At 46.7% G+C, this 19,506-nt stretch overlaps 1 protein-coding gene across 4 annotated transcripts in view; it reads left to right on the top strand.

The window, feature by feature from the left end:
- Positions 1 to 19,506, top strand: part of ano10b (anoctamin 10b) — a 130,412-nt gene that overhangs the window by 38,543 nt on the left and 72,363 nt on the right. The window lies entirely within an intron of this gene.

The following is a 19,506-nucleotide window of genomic DNA, read 5'->3' as shown; positions in this document are numbered from 1 at the left end:
GCATACAGGAGAACTTTCTTGATCAAACTGTCTCCAGTCTAACAAGGTAGCTCAGAGGCTGGGAATTCTGCAGTGAGTAACCCACCTCCTGACTCCCCAAAGGCTGTCCACAATTTTCAAGGCACAATTCAGGAGTGTGATGGAATACTCTCCACCTGCCCGGATGAGTGCAGCTCCAACAACATTCAAGAAACTCAACACCATCCAAGACAAAGCAGCACATATAATCAGCACACCATCAACTACCTTAAACTTTCACTCCCTCCAGCACTTGCACACTGTTGCAGCAGTGTGTACCATCTACAAGATACACTGCAGCAACTTGCCATGCTGCCTGTGATGGCACCTTTTACACCTGCGAGCTCTACCATCTAGAAGGACAACGGCAGCAGACGCATGGGAACAAGACAACCAGCAAGTTCCCCTCCAAGCTACACAACATCCTGACTTGGAACTATATCACCATTCCTTCACTGTCACTGGATGAAAATCATGGAACTCCCCCCGCTAACATCATGGTAGACTGCAGAGATTCTAGAAGGCGGCTCACCAGCACATTCTCAAATACAGTTAGGGATGGAAATAAATGCTGGCCTAGCCAGAGACAACACATACCATGAAAAGAATTTTTAAAAAATCTGCCTTCACAAAGGCAGTGTATGATGTGAAGGTCACACTAAAAGAGCAGAGGAAAGTTATACTATGTACAGGATAGTAATAGATGGAGAAGTATGAGGTCTATTGGTGCAGTGGTAATGTCCCTACTGCTGGGCCAGAAACTCTAGGTACAAGTCCCACTTAAGGACTTGATGGTCATGGAATGCCTGTTCATAACATGGACAAACAGAGTAGTTATCATCCCATAAACCCTTTGCCTGATGGCAGGTGATAAAAATGGGGAGTTTCCTGGTTAGCCATACAGCAGACAGCAATGGCAAACCACTGCAGTACTTTGCCAAGCATAATCATGGACCAATCCAATGGAAGTCCATGGTCACCAATGCCCTCTTTGGGCATGGTACCTAAAGGAAGAAATAAATAGAGAGAGATAGAGGTAAAGATGAAAAGGAAGAAGTGCGCGTATGACAGATGTCATGTAGAAAATACAATGGAGAATCAGGCTGAATATAGAAGGACCACAGGGGAAATGAAGAAACTAATAAGAAAAGCAAGGAGAGAGCATGAAAAGAGGCTGGCAGCAAACATAAAAGGAAATCCCAAGTTCTTCTATAAGCATGTAAATAATAAAAGGGTGGTAAAAGAAAGAGTAGGGACCAAAAAGAGGACTTGTATGTGGAGGCTGGAAAAATAGTGGAGGTGTTGAAGGAGTACTTTGTCTTTACAAAGGAAGAACCTGCTATGCAGGTGGCGGTGAGAGAGGAGATAACTGGTACACTAGAAGATCTTACAATTGTGGGGAAGTGAGAGTGGAAATTGCAGAGGCACTAGTCAATCAGTCTTCATTAGACACAGGGGAGGTGCCGGAGGACTGGAGAACTGCAAATGTTACAACCTTGTTCAAAAAGGGGTGCAAGGATAAAACTGCCAACTATAGGCCAGTCAGTTTGACCTCAATGGAAGGGAAACTTCTGGAAGTTGTAGTACGGGGAAAAGTCAACAATCACTTAGACAATTGTAGGATAATTAAGGAAAGCCAGCATGGATTCATTAGGAGAAAATCATATTTAACTAACTTGCTGGCGTTTTTTGAGGAGTTAACAGAGAAGGAAGTGCTGTTGATGTGGTGTATATGGATTTTCGAAAGGCATTCTAGGTCATGGAATAAAGGGAAAGTAGGCACTTGGACAAGAAATTGGTTTTTTTTAGAAATGTGAGGTGATTCGTTTTGGCAGGGAAGTTATGGTGAGACAGTATAAAACAAAGAGAGGGCCTCTAAAGGATGTGCAGGAACAGGGGGACTTCGGTTTATACATATATAGCTCATTGAAGATGGCAGAGCATGTTGAGAGAGCAGTTAGTAAAGCATATAGTAGTTTAGGTTTTATTAATAGGGGCATTGAGTACAAGAGTAAGGAGGTCATGTTGAACTTATATAAGACAATAGTTAGGCCTCATCTGGAGTACTGTGTCCAGTTGTGGGCATCATACTTGAGGAAGGATGTGAAGGCATTGGAGAGAATACAGAGCAGATTCATGAAAATGATTGCTGGGATGAAGAACTGTAGCTATGAGGATAGATTGGAGAGGTTGGAACTGTTTTCCCTGGAGAAAAGAAGGCTGAGAGGAGACTTGATAGAGGTATTCATGATTCTGAGGGTAGTGGACAGGGTAAATAGTGATAAGCTGTTCCCACTCAAGAGAACATCAAGAACTAGAGGGCACAGATTCAAAATAATTGGCAAAAGGAGTAAATGTGATGTGAAGAAAAATGTTTTCACCCAGAGGGTTGCTGGAGTCTGGAACAAAGTTCCTGAAAGGGCGGTGGAGGTAGGCCCAATTGAGGCATTCAAAAGGGAATTGGATTGCTACCTGAAAAGGGAGAACATGCAAGGTTACGGGGATAAGGCAGGGGAGTGGGACCAGGTGGAATGCTCTTTCAGAGAGCCAGTGCAGACTTGATGGGCCAAATGGCCTCCAAGACACTTTGATACTGTGATACATACTAAAAAGATTAGCATTACTGAAAGTTGGTAAGTCACTTGGTCCAGAGGGACTGCATCCTCAGTTACTGAAAGAAATGAAGGTCAGAGTTGCAGAGGCATTGGTCACAATCTTTCAATCCCCATTGAGTACAGAAGAAATGCAGGAGGACTGAAGGGTTGCAAAAACTATGCCATTATCCAAGAAAGGAAATAGATAAACCTGGAAATTATAGGACAGTTGGTCTAACGTTGATGTTGTGGAAATTATTGAACCTATTATCAGGAACGAAATAAACTTTCCTTTGGAAAGGCATGAGCTTATCAAGGAGAGTCAATATATACTTGTTAAAGGTAATTTGTGATTGACTAACTTAGTTGAATTCTTTGATGAGGTAACAGAATGTTGATCAAGGTTGTGTACTAGATATGGACTTTCAGAATGTATTTGACAAAGTACCATGCAGGATGCTTAGTAAGAAGATGGAAGCCTATGGAATTAAGAAGAAAGTGGCAGTACAGATACAAAATTGGTTCAGCGACAGGAAATAAAGTATGATGATGGATGGATGTTTTTCAAATTGCGAACAGTCACATCTGTTTTGAATCCAATACTTTTTGCCGTTTTTATAGATGGTGTAGACTAGAATGTGGGAGCAACAATTTAGAGTTAACAGATGATTTGAAACTTAGCAAAGTACTGTAGTAGATCATGATGAGTATAGATATAGGTTTCAGGACTACAGGGACAGGATGGTGAAAGGAGCAGGAGTGTGGCAAATGGAGTTCAGTGCAGACGAGTGTGAAGTGATGAACTTTGGGAGAACTAATACTCAAAGACAGTATACCATAAATGGCCTGGATTTTGAAAAGTGTAGATTTTTTTTTAAAGTCCTATCATGGGACGTGGGCCTTGCTGGCTGGACCAGCATTTATTGCCGATCCAAACTGCCCTTGAGAAGGTGGTGGTGAGCTGCCTTCTTAAACCGCTGCAGTCCATGTGGTGTAGGTACACCCACAGTGCTGTTAGGAAGGGAGTTCCAGGATTTTGACCCAGCGACAGTGAAGGCACGGCGATATATTTCCAAGTCAGGATGGTGAGTGACTTGGAGGAGAACTTCCAGGTGGTGGTGCTCCCATGTATCTACTGCCCTTGTCCTTCTAGATGGTAACGGTTGAGGGTTTGGAAGGTGCTGTCTAAGGAGACTTGGTGAGTTGATGCAGTGCATCTAGTAGATGGTACACGCTGCTGTTACTGTGCGTCATTGGTGGAGGGAGTGAATATTTGTGGATGTGGTGCCAATCAAGTGGGCTGTTTTTCCCTGGATGGTGCCAAGCTTCATGAGTGTTATTGGAGCTGCGCTCATCCAGGCAAGTGGAGAATATTCCATCACACTCCTGACTTGTGCCTTGTAGATGGTGGACAAGCTTTGGGGAGTCAGGAGGTGAGTTACTCACCGCAGGATTCCTAGCCTCTGACCTGCTATTCTAGCCACAAATTTATATAGATAGTCCAGTTCTGTTTCTGGTCAATTGATAGTGGGGGATTCAGCAATGGTAATGCCACTGAATGTCAAGGGACGATGGTTAGATTCTCTCTTGTTGGACATGGTCATTGCTTGGCACTTGTGTAATGTGAATGTTACTTGCCACTTGTCAGCCCAAGCCTAGATATTGTCCAGGTCTTGCTGCATTTGGACATGGACTGCTTCAGTATTTGAGGATTCGTGAATGGTGCTGAACATTGTGCAATCATCAGTGAGGATCCCTGCTTCTGATCTTATGACATAAGGAAGGTCATTGATGAAGCAGCTGAAGATGGTTGGGCCGAAGACACTACCCTGAGGAACTCCTGTAGTCCTGGAACTGAGATGATTGACCTCCAACAGCCACACCCATCTTCCTTTGTGCTAGATAGGTTTTAAGTCGTTGTGAAACCAGCTTGCGATCATCCGCTCCACGTCATTAGTGGACCGCAGTTCCTGCCAGGGCATGGCGAGAACATCGTTTTAATACATTTGCATTTCATTGTAAGCCCTACTGGAATCACCTCCCAATCAGGCCGCGCGGTGTGAAATTAAAATGATGTGTTTCACAGCAGGATATTAGCTACATGCACCTGGCAACCTGTGCTTCGCTTGTCACTTCGAGGTTAGTTCACCTACCTTACATCGCACAGCACTCACAGGAATCATGCCAGGCTTCACAGGCAGCACCACTTTGCTTTCAGTGGAGCGTCAGGGGCAAGTCTCTACCAGTGGTAAGGCAGGGGTGGTTTTTAAGGGTTAAGGCTGCTTGGGGAAGTGGGGGAATCTGCCCTGAGGAATGGGGAGGGGCTGCAGGCTTAGAGCTGCAGTAGGGAAGGAGAGAAACGGGCCTCTGACTGGAGAAGTGGCTGGAGGGTTAGGCCTGTACTGGGGGTTACAATTGGTGAAGGTTGTACTCAGACAGATGACTTGGGGAAGGTCAGTTGGGGGTATATGTTGAACATTGTAAGTGACCTCAAGATGGGGATGGGTGAGGTCCACTCAGTCTGTAGGTACATCCACTTCAAAATGTCCAGGGGTTAATAAATGGACATGCAGCAGAGGCACAATGGGATCAATAAGTACAATACGTGGATGGGGAGGTCTGTGAGGGAGGGAAACCTGAACATGAAACTCCTCTGGGATGTTGGGAGAGGTTTCTATACTCACAAAGGGAGGGTCCAAGCTGGTCTAGCAGTGCGAGTTCTGCACCATCATCTCCCAACCTGCAGCATTGGTGCAGAGCAAAATGAAAATGAGGAGATACTATGCTGGTGAGACCTCTGTGGACAGCTTGGAGGGCAGCTGCATGCACTGGGTGGGCTGGGGGGTGCTGATTCCATTGGCGCGCAACTGAACTGTGCATTCCTTAATGAGGAGAGAGTCACAGCTGAGACATATTAGGAACATTTCAATGACAGTGCAGTGAATCAGGCAAGTGAAGCAATGATGCCCATTCATATGAGACTACCCTGAGGAACTCCTGTAGTCCTGGAACTGAGATGATTGACCTCCAACAGCCACACCCATCTTCCTTTGTGCTAGATAGGTTTTAAGTCGTTGTGAAACCAGCTTGCGATCATCCGCTCCATGTCATTAGTGGACCGCAGTTCCTGCCAGGGCATGGCAAGAACATCGTTTTAATACATTTGCATTTCATTGTAAGCCCTACTGGAATCCTGCAAAGTGGCACTAATTGATCTTGTTTTCACCTCTTGTTTGCAGCATGGAAATTCTCCAGAGTGATAACGAACTCCATAGCAATTGGGCAAACGGACAAGCTCCAGAAGCCAGTTAGAAAGTTGGCACTGGATTGTTCACAGAAGAGAAGCCTCAGGCCTCCCCTCAAATAATCTCATTCCCTGAATGAACATTACCCTCATGTTTATTCCCAAGAGTGTTGTATTAGAGTGCAGTGAAAGGAGCCCCAGCACTAAGGCTAAAAGCAGCACATCCAAGCACTTGACAAAAGCAATGTCATAGCAGTCGGTCATGTTGGGAAGGACCATGATACGGACCCCGCACTGGTCTTCATTTCAGGCTAAGTACTCTCGACATGGGAACAAAGCTCTTGAACCCACATTCACTGATGAGTCATTGACAGAAAGAGGATCCTTGGAGACTAATGCTGTCACTTGTTTCTTTCTCATTGATACTGCAGAGAGGAGACCATCAGGAAGATGGAGGCTGGATTTATTGCTGTCTGCATTATCGCTTACAGGCAGGAGATAAGAAGGAGAAGATTGCAATGGAGGTGCTTGGATCGCCAAAGAGAAGAGCAATACCATCAAGACCCATGGCCAGCAGGGTCTCCTCCGGATGCAGGGGATGAGGCTCACAGAAACATTGTGCCTAAGTGGCTCTCAAGACCCAGGGAGTACAGAACTTGCATCTTTATCTGCAGATGAGCAAGAGCCAGTGTCACTGATGGCCCTACATGTCCAGGGATCTGGTGACTCACATTTGCCACATCCTCTATGAATTGGTGCCACAGGGACTGGAAGGGCATCCATTGCTAGTGGTTGTGAAAGTAACGGCTGCTCTGAACTTCTATGTGAGTAGCTCCTCTCAGGGCTCTACTGGGGACCTCTGTGGGATCACTCAAGTGTCCATGCACCAATGAAGTCACAAACGCCCATTTTGCCAAGGCTCACAATTATATCAACTTCGACAGAGACCAAGCAAGCCAGGATGCCTGAGCACTGGGCTTTGCTGAGATTTCCGGTTTCCCACAGGTTCTGGAAGCCATCAACTGCACTCATGTGGTTATAAAAGCTCCCTGGCAACAGGCACTACAATACATAAACCAGAAAGGATTCTGCTCACTCAACGTACAGCTGGCCTGCGACCACAAGAAGGTTTGTGCCAGATACCCAGGAATTGTCCACGACTCATACATCTTGAGTATATCACAGATCCCAGACACCTTCAAGGGCCTAAGCAGGATGCAGGCTGGCTCCTAGGTGACAAAGGGTACCCGTAACGGACATGGCTGATGACACCCATGCGGCAGTCTCAGACTCCTGCAGAGCGAAGGTACAACGAGGCTCATGGCGCTAGTTGAGCATTGGTGGAGCACAGCATAGGGATTCTAGAGATGTGATTAGGATGCATGGACAGATCTGGCGCAGCACACCAATACAGTCCCTAGGGGGCCTCACAGAGCATCTTGGCTTGCTCCTTGCTGCACAACCTGACGATGCAGAGTGGGGAGGACTTGCCAGATGACAAAATGGAGGAGCTGCATATCTCCTGTAATGAGGAGGACCTCATACGGAATTCAGAACGATGAGTTTGAGGAAGATGAGGCTGCGGGGAAAGACGCCATTGCACAGGCCAGAAGAGACAGGCGTATGCATAAGGCTCCGATAGCCACCAGGTTCCATCAGGAATCCTTTGATGAGAGGCCCATGATAGCAACATGTGCAATAAGTGGGGGGGAGGGGGGGGGTAGGAGGTGTGGGGTGGTGGGTCCATGGTATCAACCTGATTGACAGCAGCGCAGCTCATCATAAAAAGGAGACATACACAAGAGGAGATGTGAAATGGGTATGATTCTATTTACATTTGTGTATTTTATGTACATGTTATGAAAATCTGTGCCACCGTTGTGCTCCTAGGTCTTTGTAACTTTCCTAACCCTGCCGCTACATTTTGGTACTTGCCCGACATCCACAACAGAGGTGGATTCAGCCCCACTGACTGCTGCACCCTGTTGTCTGTGATGACCTTAGCAGGCATTCTCTGGAGAATTGAGACCTAGAGGGCCCCGGCCTGCTTTGGGTGTCCTGCTGTGGGGCAGGTGCACCTTCCTCGGCCTGTGGAGCCGGAGATGCTGGACTCACAGGAAGATGGGATTTGGATCAGCCAGAGAGTCCAGGAGTCATCTGGTGGGTGGTCCTAGGTTGTTGAGCTGCTGGTCTTCCTCTCTGTGGGTGCCTGAGGGCCCCTGACTGACTCCTTGAGGATAAGAGGCAGCTGGAGTGAGATCTAGTTGCCCCACCCCGTTCTCACTTAGCCACTGATGGATGCCACCAAGGGCTACAGCAATGGAGTGCAGTTCCTGCAGGAGTGCAGGAATGATGTCCTGGACCAAGGTCTCCATGGTGGCCATCATCCTGCCAGTGTTGACCTCAGTGCGTTGGCCTGCTGGCATTATCACCTCAGATTGAATGCGGATGAACTCCTCCATCATACATTGCAATCTGAGGAACGCAGCTGACACCCCTTCCCGATGTTCCTGTGAATATCGCTGCAGCTCCAGCAACTGATTTAGAACTGAATCCTGAGGCTCGGCATCAGATTCGGACTCAGCAGAATCCTGGCCTCAAATAGTTCTCTGAGTGCCAGAAACCTCCAGTGTCCCTGCTATGGATCAGGTTGTGCAATGTGCTCACCAGATTGTGAGCCTGATGCTGCTCAAGAACCAGGTCCCACTGAGGTGAGTTCTCTGCGCTGGTGGAGGGTGTGTGTGAGTGCTGTAGTGGGTCTTCAAAGGTGCTGTCCTCAGGTTCCTCATCTAAGGTGTCCTCGGGGTTGGAGCTAAGCACCTGGCTGGTTGGGCGCTTTGGGTTTTTGGCAGAAGTGCCTATGAAAAAAGTAAAGATAATTAGTGCATGGCATCCAAATAAAAAACAGGACAGTGCAGTGACAGTAGTGTTGGGTGAGGGATGAGCTGGTGCAGGACCCTAATGCGGGTTTTGCCGCCAACCTCACTGTTGCTGCAGGCACAGTCCACATCCTCTCCGGCCAGCTCAATGGTGCGATTGTCAAAGAAAGTGAGAACCTTGAGTTCAGGCACTCCACTCCCAGTCTGGGGCCTTTCAATTTTATTGTGTGTAAGCTTGTCCTTGCCAGAAAGATATAATAACTTTCATAATGTTATTGGAATTTATTGTAGAGTGTTAGTGGTGTGTGTGTGTGTGTGTGAATTAATTGAATTAAAAGCAGCTGGTCTGAAGGCTTTGATGAATCAGAAGATAAGTTTGAAATGTTAAGTAGGTAAACATGGGGGAAGTTTTAGAATGTAAGAGGTAAAGGGAATATTTGCATTTTAAATAAACCAAACGAGTTTGAATTCAAAGGAGGGGAAGTTAAGAAAACTCACTTTGAATTCGACTGTTCAGGGTATTATGTATTACTTTGCCTGGGTCTTTAAAAATCTATGTTTCTTACTGTTGCCTTAACAAAAATGTAACTGGGAGTTAAATTAACCTTGCAATTTGAGATGGGAATCCTGCTCTGCTGCAATTTAGACATCCTGAAGAGGATTTAGTGGAATTTCTCCATTTTAATATTTTATACCTGGCATCCTTCCGTCTCAGGAGACGGTGGACTGTGCCCAGGCTGTGTGTCACCATTGTATTGAACATGTCTGCTGTGGGGACTGTAGAGGTTGATTCATGAATGGCAGTCCCTTCTGCAGCTGACACAGATGAATAGCATTGGCCCAAGGTTGCCTGATGTCTGTTCCTTCTGGCAGCCTCTCTTTTCTGCCATCTGGTCATTACTTTTGTTCTCTGCTGTTTCCATGACCTTCCTCCAGGCAATTCTAATTCTAATTAATTTAATTAATTCTAAATTACCATCTAAACAAACTATAATCATGGGCAGGATTTTTCCCTTGTAGATCTATATGTGTGCTTAAAATCATTTGTTCTATTAATAAAGGTTTAATTTAGTTTTGTAAGAAACCTATAAGACTCACTGGTCTTATTACTACTGAATTCAAGGCACACCACTCAAAATTTATACAAATTGCAAAACAGTTGTGGCAGTTGTTTCAAATTTCCCTTTGGGATTTGAGCAGCTCAGCATTTACCACCGGCTGTGCCATAACAGTCCTGCAAGACACATGCTAAGGTTGATGATAAGGATGCCTGACATGTGTGGGTGGTGACATGGACTGGATGAGGATGTGATGTCCAAAGGAGATGATGCCAGATGGAGATCGGAAGATGTGTTTGAGAGTGAGTGGTGATGTCCCTTGAGCTGTGATGTCCCTTGAGCTGGCATTGAGTGGGAGCCCTGTGATTGTATGATGGGCTTATGAGTTTGTGAGCTGAGAGTAATGAGATGATTGACTTACCCTGGTGGCATGGATGAGATCATTCATTCTCTTCTGTACTGGGTGGTTGACCTCTTGTCCAATACATTGTGCATCCAAACCTAAAACCACACAAGCTACAGGCGGATGAAAATTATTTCTGGTTTTTAAAAAAATGCTATACTTCCCTTCAGCCACATTGTTAAATATTACATAGCTGAGCATTTCACAAACAGGACAAACAATCTGAGATTGCTTTACAATGGGGCTGCTGCAGCCCAACTCACTAGTTCAACAGATTAAACCCGAATAATTAATTCAATTTAAACAGCATGGTTTATCAAGCAGGAGTGTGGAAAAAGACCTCAGTCATCAAGGATAGGTGCTGTATGTACCTGTCTCATACGTCCAGTCTTACACAGGCAAGAGAAGTTTGGGGCTTCCACTCTCTGAGTGGTTGGGAGTTGCTCTGCGTGTCTTGTGGCACAGTAGGTAGGTATCACTGCCGTGCTGCTATAGGATCTAGACCACTGCCTCAATTATTCATATGAACCTGCCCTCGCAATTTGAGATGGGAACTCGGGATTGTCAAAATGCAGAGTGGGAATCCTGCTCTGCTGCAATTTAGACATCCTGAAGAGGATTTAGTGGAATTTCTCCATTTTAATATTTTATACCTGGCATCCTTCCGTCTCAGGAGACGGTGGACTGTGCCCAGGCTGTGTGTCACCATTGTATTGAACATGTCTGTTGTGGGGACTGTAGAGGTTGATTCATGAGTGGCAGTCCCTTCTGCAGCTGACACAGATGAATAGCATTGGCCCAAGGTTGCCTGATGTCTTTTCCTTTTGGCAGCCTCTCTTTTCTGCCATCTGGTCATTACTTTTGTCCTCTGCTGTTTCCATGACCAGGCAATTCTAATTCTAATTAATTTAATTAATTCTAAATTACCAACTAAACAAATATAACCATGGGCAGGATTTTTCCCTTGGTGGGGGTGCACGGCAGGGGCAGGCAGGGGTGGTCAGGAAGCCGACCGCTGCCCACAATCGGCTCCGCACCGCCAATTAAGGTCCGCCCTACGTGGATCGTGAGCAGCAATGCTGAGACCTACCTGTTGCAGTGGGGGGAGGAGGACAAGCATGCATGAGAAAGAGCACTTCAATCTCCCTGAGGCATGAGATGGGACATGATTTTAATTCTGAAATAAAGCTTTTATTTAATGTTTATTTGCTTTAGGAAAACTCATCCCGCTTGTGGATGAGTTTTCCTAAAAAATGTAAAGGCTGCTTGGCCTTTTTGCCTGCCTGCCAACCATAAGGTTGGAAAGGCAGTGTAGATTTGAATTTAATTAGATTGCTAATGGCCTTAATAGGCCTTTTAATTATCAGTGGGCATGCAGACAACTCCGGTGCGCGCCGCCAAATGAAATATCGTGCGAGTGTGCGATGACGTCGGGGTGCACGCCCGACATCATCGCACGTCATTTCATGCTCGGGCATGTCGGGCGCACACCCGCATGCTGAGCATAATATTCTGCCATATGAAAAGGGCATAAATTCAACTCATATTTGTGGGTGGCACATGGTGGGGTGGGGGGGGGGGGAAGGGGGGGTAATTTTGAACTTAACTCTGGTCCTAAAAGTGGCATTGCAGATCAGCTGCACATTATAAACTCAGCCCAATGATTTGAAATGAAATGAAAACCATGTGGTTTCTATAACAGGTGACCAATCTGGTGGCAAGTTGGCAATTTAAGCCAAGGTCACTGCTATTGACTTCTTTTTTCTCATTACATTTCCTGTTGAGTGTTATATTTCTTTATGGCTTAATTGGCAAAATTAATATTCAGGGTAGACCTCTTTTGAAATTCCTGTTATACTCTTCCTTCTGTAACCCTGCTGGCATATGCCTCGCTATACCTTTTGAAATTCTGGCAGCAGAGGTGCAGCAATGTCAAGGCTGACATTCTCTTCCTGGGCCTGAGTGGATAGATTGTTTTGGATTTATTTTTCATTTCCTGAACACTAGAAAGCGTCTATACAGTCTTTATCCAAAAAATCCAGCACAATTGACCACCATCACTTGCCCCCACCATTGCAACCCTCACCGCCGTCACAACCCCTCCCATCCCACCACACTACAACACTCACTAGCTTTGCTTACCAATGACCAGAGGTGGAAATTCGCTGTGCTTTAAGTTTGCATCTTCAGGGCCTACTGGTGGAAATAAAACATTGACAAGCCAATTTGTCATTGGTGTTTCGGATGCTGACAGCTGGATAGAGAGAGCCACCAAGATCAGGGAGACAGCAACACTCAGTTGAGGGAGATCTCTCATTTTTAACTGCTCCTTCTCACAGTCTGAGATGATCTCACTGTGAACTAGCAAAGCTTTCAAAGTCCTGACTCTAGCAAGTCTGATAGTTCAGGCTGGGTAAACACTTAATGGGCTGATACCCAGTCTTCTGCCAACAATGGATTTCAACTCTAATCTCAGACAGAGCAGTTCTGCAAATGGTGAAGGACAAAAATAAACAAACCAAGTACTTCCCAATTAATGAGTGCAGGAGTTCTGGAAGAGGGAAAAAAAAATTTCCTGCCTGTACTGTAGCATTTTCATTTATAGACTTGAATTTTGTATGAGGCATTTCACAAACTCAGGACATCTCAAGATCAGTGAAGTACTCCTGAAGTGTAGATACTGTTGTAATGTAGGAAATTTTTATTTAAGCTAGACCTGCATCACCTGCCCATTGTTAACTTCTTCCAAAAGTGTCACTGCAGCTTGTTCTCTCTCTTTGAGCTGCAGGTGTGCCACCCCTCATTTATCTATGGCAGCACTGCCATAGATAATAAAACAGACATCAAGGAATTAAACAGACATTAATCCTTTTGCATGTGCAAGGGACCTAACGCCTATTTGAAATCCCATCTGCAATATTGCTTTACCTTGAGACAGCCAGTGCCAGTTGCATTCAGTAAAATCACATCTAAATGCAAGCTCACAGGCAGTCCTTAATGGGTTACCAACAAAAAAGATAAGTTTGTTAAAAATACTTACTTGACTGTGGAGCAGGAGGATCATGGGAACATAAGAAATAGGAGCAGAAATAGATCATATGACCCCTCAATCCTGCTTCACCTTTCAATAAGATTATGGCTGATCTGATCTTGTCCTTAACTCCACTTTCCTGCCGGTTCCCCATTCCTTTGATTCCCCTATGGTTCAAGAATCTGTCTAACTCAGCCTTGAATATATCCAATAGGCTGGACTGTACGCTCCCCCGCCGGCAAGGTTGAAGGTGGGGGCCTTGTAAAATCCAGCATGTGGCCTGCCTACCACCCACCCACCCATTCCTCAAGTGGCCACTTAAGGGCATCATCCCGCCCTGCCACTTACCTACAGCAGGGGAGGTCCAAAGAATGGGGGCAGCCCAGCAGCTTTAGCTGTTCCCTGTGCCAATCGGAGGCACCCACCCTCAAATCACACTTCCCTTTTTACTCTTTCCCCCAGCATCTCAAACCTGGCACCCCTCCACCCCATTGCTCCCTTCACCAGCCCAGCCCCGGTGATTCACTGGATTCTGCCCCTCTGCCCCTCCCCCTCCCCACCCCACCCCAAGAAGCAGCCTCAATAAAGATAGGCTGGAAGCAGGAAAGCCAGTACACTGTTTGTGGTACCACATTGCGTACATGTCCATCTCCAAACTCACCACCTTCTCTTTCCTTTGCTACTTTTGTATCATTGACAAATTTGATTAAAATACACTCAATCCCTTCATCCAAGTCATTAACGTAAATCGTAAATAGTTGAGGCTCCGACACTGGTAGCCTAATTATTGCAGGTTGTCAACCTGAAATGATCCATAAATCCCTACTCCCTGTTTCCTGTTAGTTAGCCTCTCCTTTATCTGTGCTGTTACATTACCTCCAATACAATGAGCTTGTGCAGTGACTTTTTATGTGACATCTGAACAAATGCCTTTTGGAGATACAGGAAGAATTGCAGTATTATATCACCTGGCAATGTGGAAAATTGCTCAAGTATGTCCTGTACACAAAAAGAAGGACAAATCCAACTCAGCCAATTACTGCCCTATCAGTCTACTCTCGATCATCAGCAAAGTAATGGAAGGGGTCATCAACAGTGCTATTAATGGTACTTGCTTAGCAATAACCTGCTCACTGATGCTCAGTTTGGGTTTTGCCAGGGCCACTCAGCTCCTGACCTCATTACAGCCTTGATTCAAACATGGACAAAAGAACTGAACTCTCAAAGTGAGGTGAGTGTGACAGCCCTTGAGGTCAAGGCAGCATTTGACCGAGTGTGGAATCAAGTAGACCTAGCAAAACTGGAGTCAATGGGAATTGGGGGGAAAACCCTCCGTTGATTGGAGTCATACCTAGCACAAAGGAAGATGGTTGTGGTTACTGGGGTCAATGATCTCAGGTCCAGGACATCACTGCAGGAGTTCCTCAAGGTAGTGTCCTTGGCACAACCATCTTCAGCTGCTTCATCAATGGCCTTCCTGCTATCATCAGGTCAGAAGTGGGGATGTTCACTGGTGATTGCACAGTGTTCAGTACCTTTCCCCAGATCCTGAAGTAATGCAGTAAGACCCTGACAATATCCAGGCTTGGGCTGATAAGTAGCGGGTAACATTCGTGCCACACAAGTGCCAGGCAATGACCATCTCCAACAAGAGAGAATCTAACCTTCATCCCTTGACATTTAATGGCATTACCATTACTGAATTGCCCGCTATCAATATCCTGGGCATTACCATTGACCAGAAACTGAACTGGACCAGCCTTTTAAATACTGTGGCTACAAGACCAGGTCATGGGCTGGAAATCATGTGTAACTCACCTCCTGACTCCCCAAAGCCTGTCCACCATCTACAAGGCATAAGTCAGTGATGGAATACTCTCCACTTGCCTGGATGAGTGCAGCTCCAACTACACTCAAGAAGCTTGACACCATCCAGGGCAAAGCAGTCCACTTGATTGGCATCCCATCTACAAACATTCACTCCCTCCACCACCGATGCACAGTAGCACTGTGTACCATGTACAAGATGCACTGCAGGAATTCACCAAGGCTCCTTCGACAGCACATTCCAAACCCATGGCCACTACCTTCTAGAAGGACAAGGGCAGCAGATACATTGGAACACCTCCTAGAAGTTCCCCTCCAAGGCATTCACCATCCTGAGTTAGAAATATATCGCCATTCCTTCACTGTTGCTGGGTTAAAATTCTGGAACTCCCTCCCTAACGGCACTGTGGGTGCCACATGGACTGCAGCGATTCATGAAGGCAGCTCATCACCACCTTCTCAAGATCAATTAGGGATTGGCAATAAATGGTGGCTCAACCAGCGATGCCCACATTCAATAAATGGATAAAAAAAATTAAAACTTTTCAAAAAAATTCAATTTCCCTTTTTTCCATACAAGTAACAATTCCTCCAAGGAAAGTAGAATAATCTGCCCACACATTTTCCTACAGTCACCAAGTCGGCTCCATGATCAAGTGACCAGCTTGGTGCTGTTCCTGCTTCTACGGGAGAGTCAGATCCATAAGTCAGCGATAAAGAATTGAAGGAGTTCAGGCCATACATCCACATTTCTGTGTACATAGGCCAGGATTTTCTGCTCCTGATTTTGACGGGCATCATACCAGGCGTGAGAGCTAAATCTCGGGAAAAGGCCCAAAACGGGTTTTACGACGACATAAAATGAGGAAGCGATTGTGCACTTCAGCCGCCACTGGCAGGCCACATTTCCCACTGCCGAATGTCATGAATGTCATTACATAAATCAACGTCTCATTATGACAGCTGCTCGCTGGAATCATCCCTCCATGCCCACATCGGCGTGCAGTCAGAATGATGGCTTTCACTACAGGGTTTAAACGATGGGCAGCTGGCGACCTGCGCTTCCCCTCTGACCCCTAGGTGAATTTGCATACTTTGCATCGCGCAGTGCTCACGGGGGTCAGCGCCAGGCTTCGCAGGCTGCACCGCATCAGTTTCACGGGAGGTCTCAAAGCAAGTCTCTACAGGTGCCACAGTGAGGTTAAGGCGGGGGGTGGCCTTTATTGTGCTGCAGGGCAAGGACTGTACTGGGGGAAGGGGCCAGGTGGGATGGAGGGAAGGGAAGGGGCTGCAGGGCAAGGGCTCCACTGGGGCAACATGCAGGGAAGGTTGCACTGAGACACATGGCTGGGAGGGTGAGGGTGGCACTAAAGAGCCACCTGACAGAATTGATAGTTCCAAAATGAGGACAGAGGCACAGCTGAGACAGGTTAGCAGCTGTTCAATTGACATGCAGGGAGTCAGCAAAGTGAAGCAATGATGCCCATTCACGTAACACTGATCCCTCAAAGAGGTAACACTTGTTCCCCCAGTTTTAACCCAGGCTTGTCCAACGTTTTTGGTCGGAGGGGGCCACATTTGCATTTTTTCTCACTCAAATAAATGTCGGAAAGCTGAGGTTTGGCACAACAATAAACTGAATTTCAAAAACAAGTTGCGGTTTTAAGGAAAGAAACAATTGCTGAGCAAAAGTACAGCAATGTCATAGCAATAAATTGTTATGTTGAAAAAAAACCATTGATAAAAATGACCAGAGTGTGAGAGGCTCCACTGGGAACCCCTGCAGCATCTCGCAAGTGTCTACCCACAAATGCATCCAGGAGATCACTGACACCCTTTTTTCCAAGGCCCACAATTTTGTCCATTTTGACAGAGATCAAGCAAGCCAGGTCACAAGAGCAGTGGGTTTTGCAGAGCATTCTGGTTTCCTACAGATGCAGGGTGCCATCGACTGCCCTCATGTGGCTATAAAAGCTCCCTGGCAACAGGCAATCCAGTACATCAAGCGCAAAAACTCCCACTTGCCCAATGTGCAGTTGGTGTGCAACCATAACAACCTTATCATGCAGGTGTGCACCAGATTCCCAGGTAGCATCCATGACTTGTACATGCTGAGTACCTCGCTGATCCCAGACACCTTCAAGGGACCACACAGGATGCAGGTTGGCTGTTGGGGACAAGGGTTACCTGCGAAGGATGTGGCTGGTGAAGCCCGTGCGGCTGCCTCAGACTCCTGCTGAGAGAAGATATAATGAGGCTCAAGCCGCAACTCGGGCATTGCTGGAACACATCATGGAGATTCTGAAAATGTGATTCCGATGCCTGGACAGATCTGGTGGAGCACTCCAGTACACTCCCCAGGGGGCCTCACACATCATCATGGCTTGCTAGGTGCTGCACAACCTGGCGCTATAAAGCAGGGAGGACTTGGAAAATGACGAGATGGAGGAACTGCACACCTCTACCGAAGAAGAGAACATTGAAGGGGATAATGGTGCTGAGGTCTTAAAAGCCAAGGATGCAGGCAAAGGTGCCATTGCACGGGCCAGACAAAGCAGGCTTGCCTGTGAGGCCCTCATTGCAAGCAGATTTCAAGAGGAGGATGAGAGGCACTGAGGATCCTTCTGCATCGTCATGCACCAGCATATCTACTCCTCTAATTCACCTATGAACTTCCAGATGATAGTGCATCATTGCACCGAACGTTCACATAACCCTGATGCTGTGTAGGATGACCAAGCTTCGAGGGCATGTGTACGTGCTGAGATGAGGTGCTACTGGCAGGAGGGTGTTCCGGCATCAGACATCAGAAAGTGCTCCCTTTCCACACATCCATCCAGCATCCCATTCACATCAGCACCCTACAAGACACGGGGGCACTTGCACAATCCTCAGTGGCCTAGGGCCTGCATGCCTTCAATCTGGCAAGGCTCCTCATGGAGATTCATCAGAACCAACGCAGTGACACATGATGTGGTGCATCGATGGTGAAACAGAAACATAACGCTTGGGACAAGCAGCTGATGAAATACCACTGCTGTGACTGCATTTGGAGATTACTCAGCCAGCTGTGATACACTTCCTGAAATGACAGTGACATCAGGCAGTTAAAGTTAGGGATCCTGAGCTCCATTTCTCCTAACCCTAATGTGGACGTGGAGCACCTGAGCATGCCAAGGTCAGACTCTTGGCTGCCTGATGTTGAGATGCTTCCTCTTACACACAATCAGTGTGCCCTAATGGCCAGCCCTGGCTCTTATGAAGTCCAACATGATCAGAGAGCAAGAAGCCCCCAAAGGCACCCGCCATTGTTAATAAGTAACACGGTTCTGCTTCATTACATACTCACTCCCATCCCATTGCACCCCTCTACCTTATCTGAAGCAACGATGTGCGATTCCAGAGCATGCTTAAAGGATGTTGTGGTCTCCAGAAATCACCATTTGGAAGTAGCATCATTAACCCCTTGGAGTGTCAAGGTGATGGGACGCTCACCAGTGACTACCAACTTTGTGACCAGACCCTTCTCCCTGCAATAGTCGCAACTACAGGGTGAGAGACCCTTAAGGTTGGACATCTCAGTGCCTGCACACTAATGTGCCATTGCTTCATCACCTTGATATGGCAAAGTTGTCCTAGTTTTTGCTGAGCTCAGCAGATTGACACAGAGAACATCTGAAACCTGCTTGGTTGAGGGAAGCGCACATAAGCTCTGAGCATAGGCCCATATCATTATAACCCTGCCAAGAGATAGCGGGCAGATGGAGTTGGACGGTAGAGGAGCCTTCTTTATGTGTGAGCACATCTCTCCTTAAACACCACACCTTCACCTGTCAAGAATGCAGACGAGAGAGGGGCACACACCTGCCTCAATCATTAAGAGTCAAGAATGCACATGACGGGACCCTACGAGGCATGGGAACGAGGTTTGTTCCACAAACACATTTAACATGAAAGTGCAGGCATTACTGATATGGGGAATTATGTTGAAACGGGTCACTCACTGTGGTGAGTTGGTAGCACACTGCACAGAAAAGAGGCCCGGGATAGTGAGCATTGCCGTAAGTGGGGGCAGGAACCAAGGTGTCACACATGATTAACAGTAACACAGCTCATCATAAGAAGGAGGCACAGAGAAGAGGAGATATGAAATGATTGCGAGTCTGCTTACATCTGTGAATATTAAATGCATGTGGTTAGCACCCGTGCCAACATTGTGCAACTATATCTTCTTAACTTTCCTAACCCTGCCGCTACGTCTCGGTACTCCCCCAACATCCACAGCAGAGGTGGAGGCAGCCTGCTGACTGCAAAACCCTGTTGCCTGTGATGATCTAAGTGGGCGTCCTCAAGAGGGCTGAGAACTGGATGGCCCTGGCCTGCTTTGGGTGTCCTGCTTTGGGGCAGGTGTAGCCTTCTTGGTCTGTGGAGTTGGAGCTGATGGGGTCACAG

The sequence above is a fragment of the Carcharodon carcharias genome, chromosome 7, assembly GCF_017639515.1.
Source record: "Carcharodon carcharias isolate sCarCar2 chromosome 7, sCarCar2.pri, whole genome shotgun sequence".
NCBI classification, from domain to species: Eukaryota; Metazoa; Chordata; class Chondrichthyes; order Lamniformes; family Lamnidae; genus Carcharodon; species Carcharodon carcharias.
The sequence above is the reverse complement of the archived record's forward strand: the minus strand, read 5'-3'. Positions and strand labels throughout refer to the sequence as shown.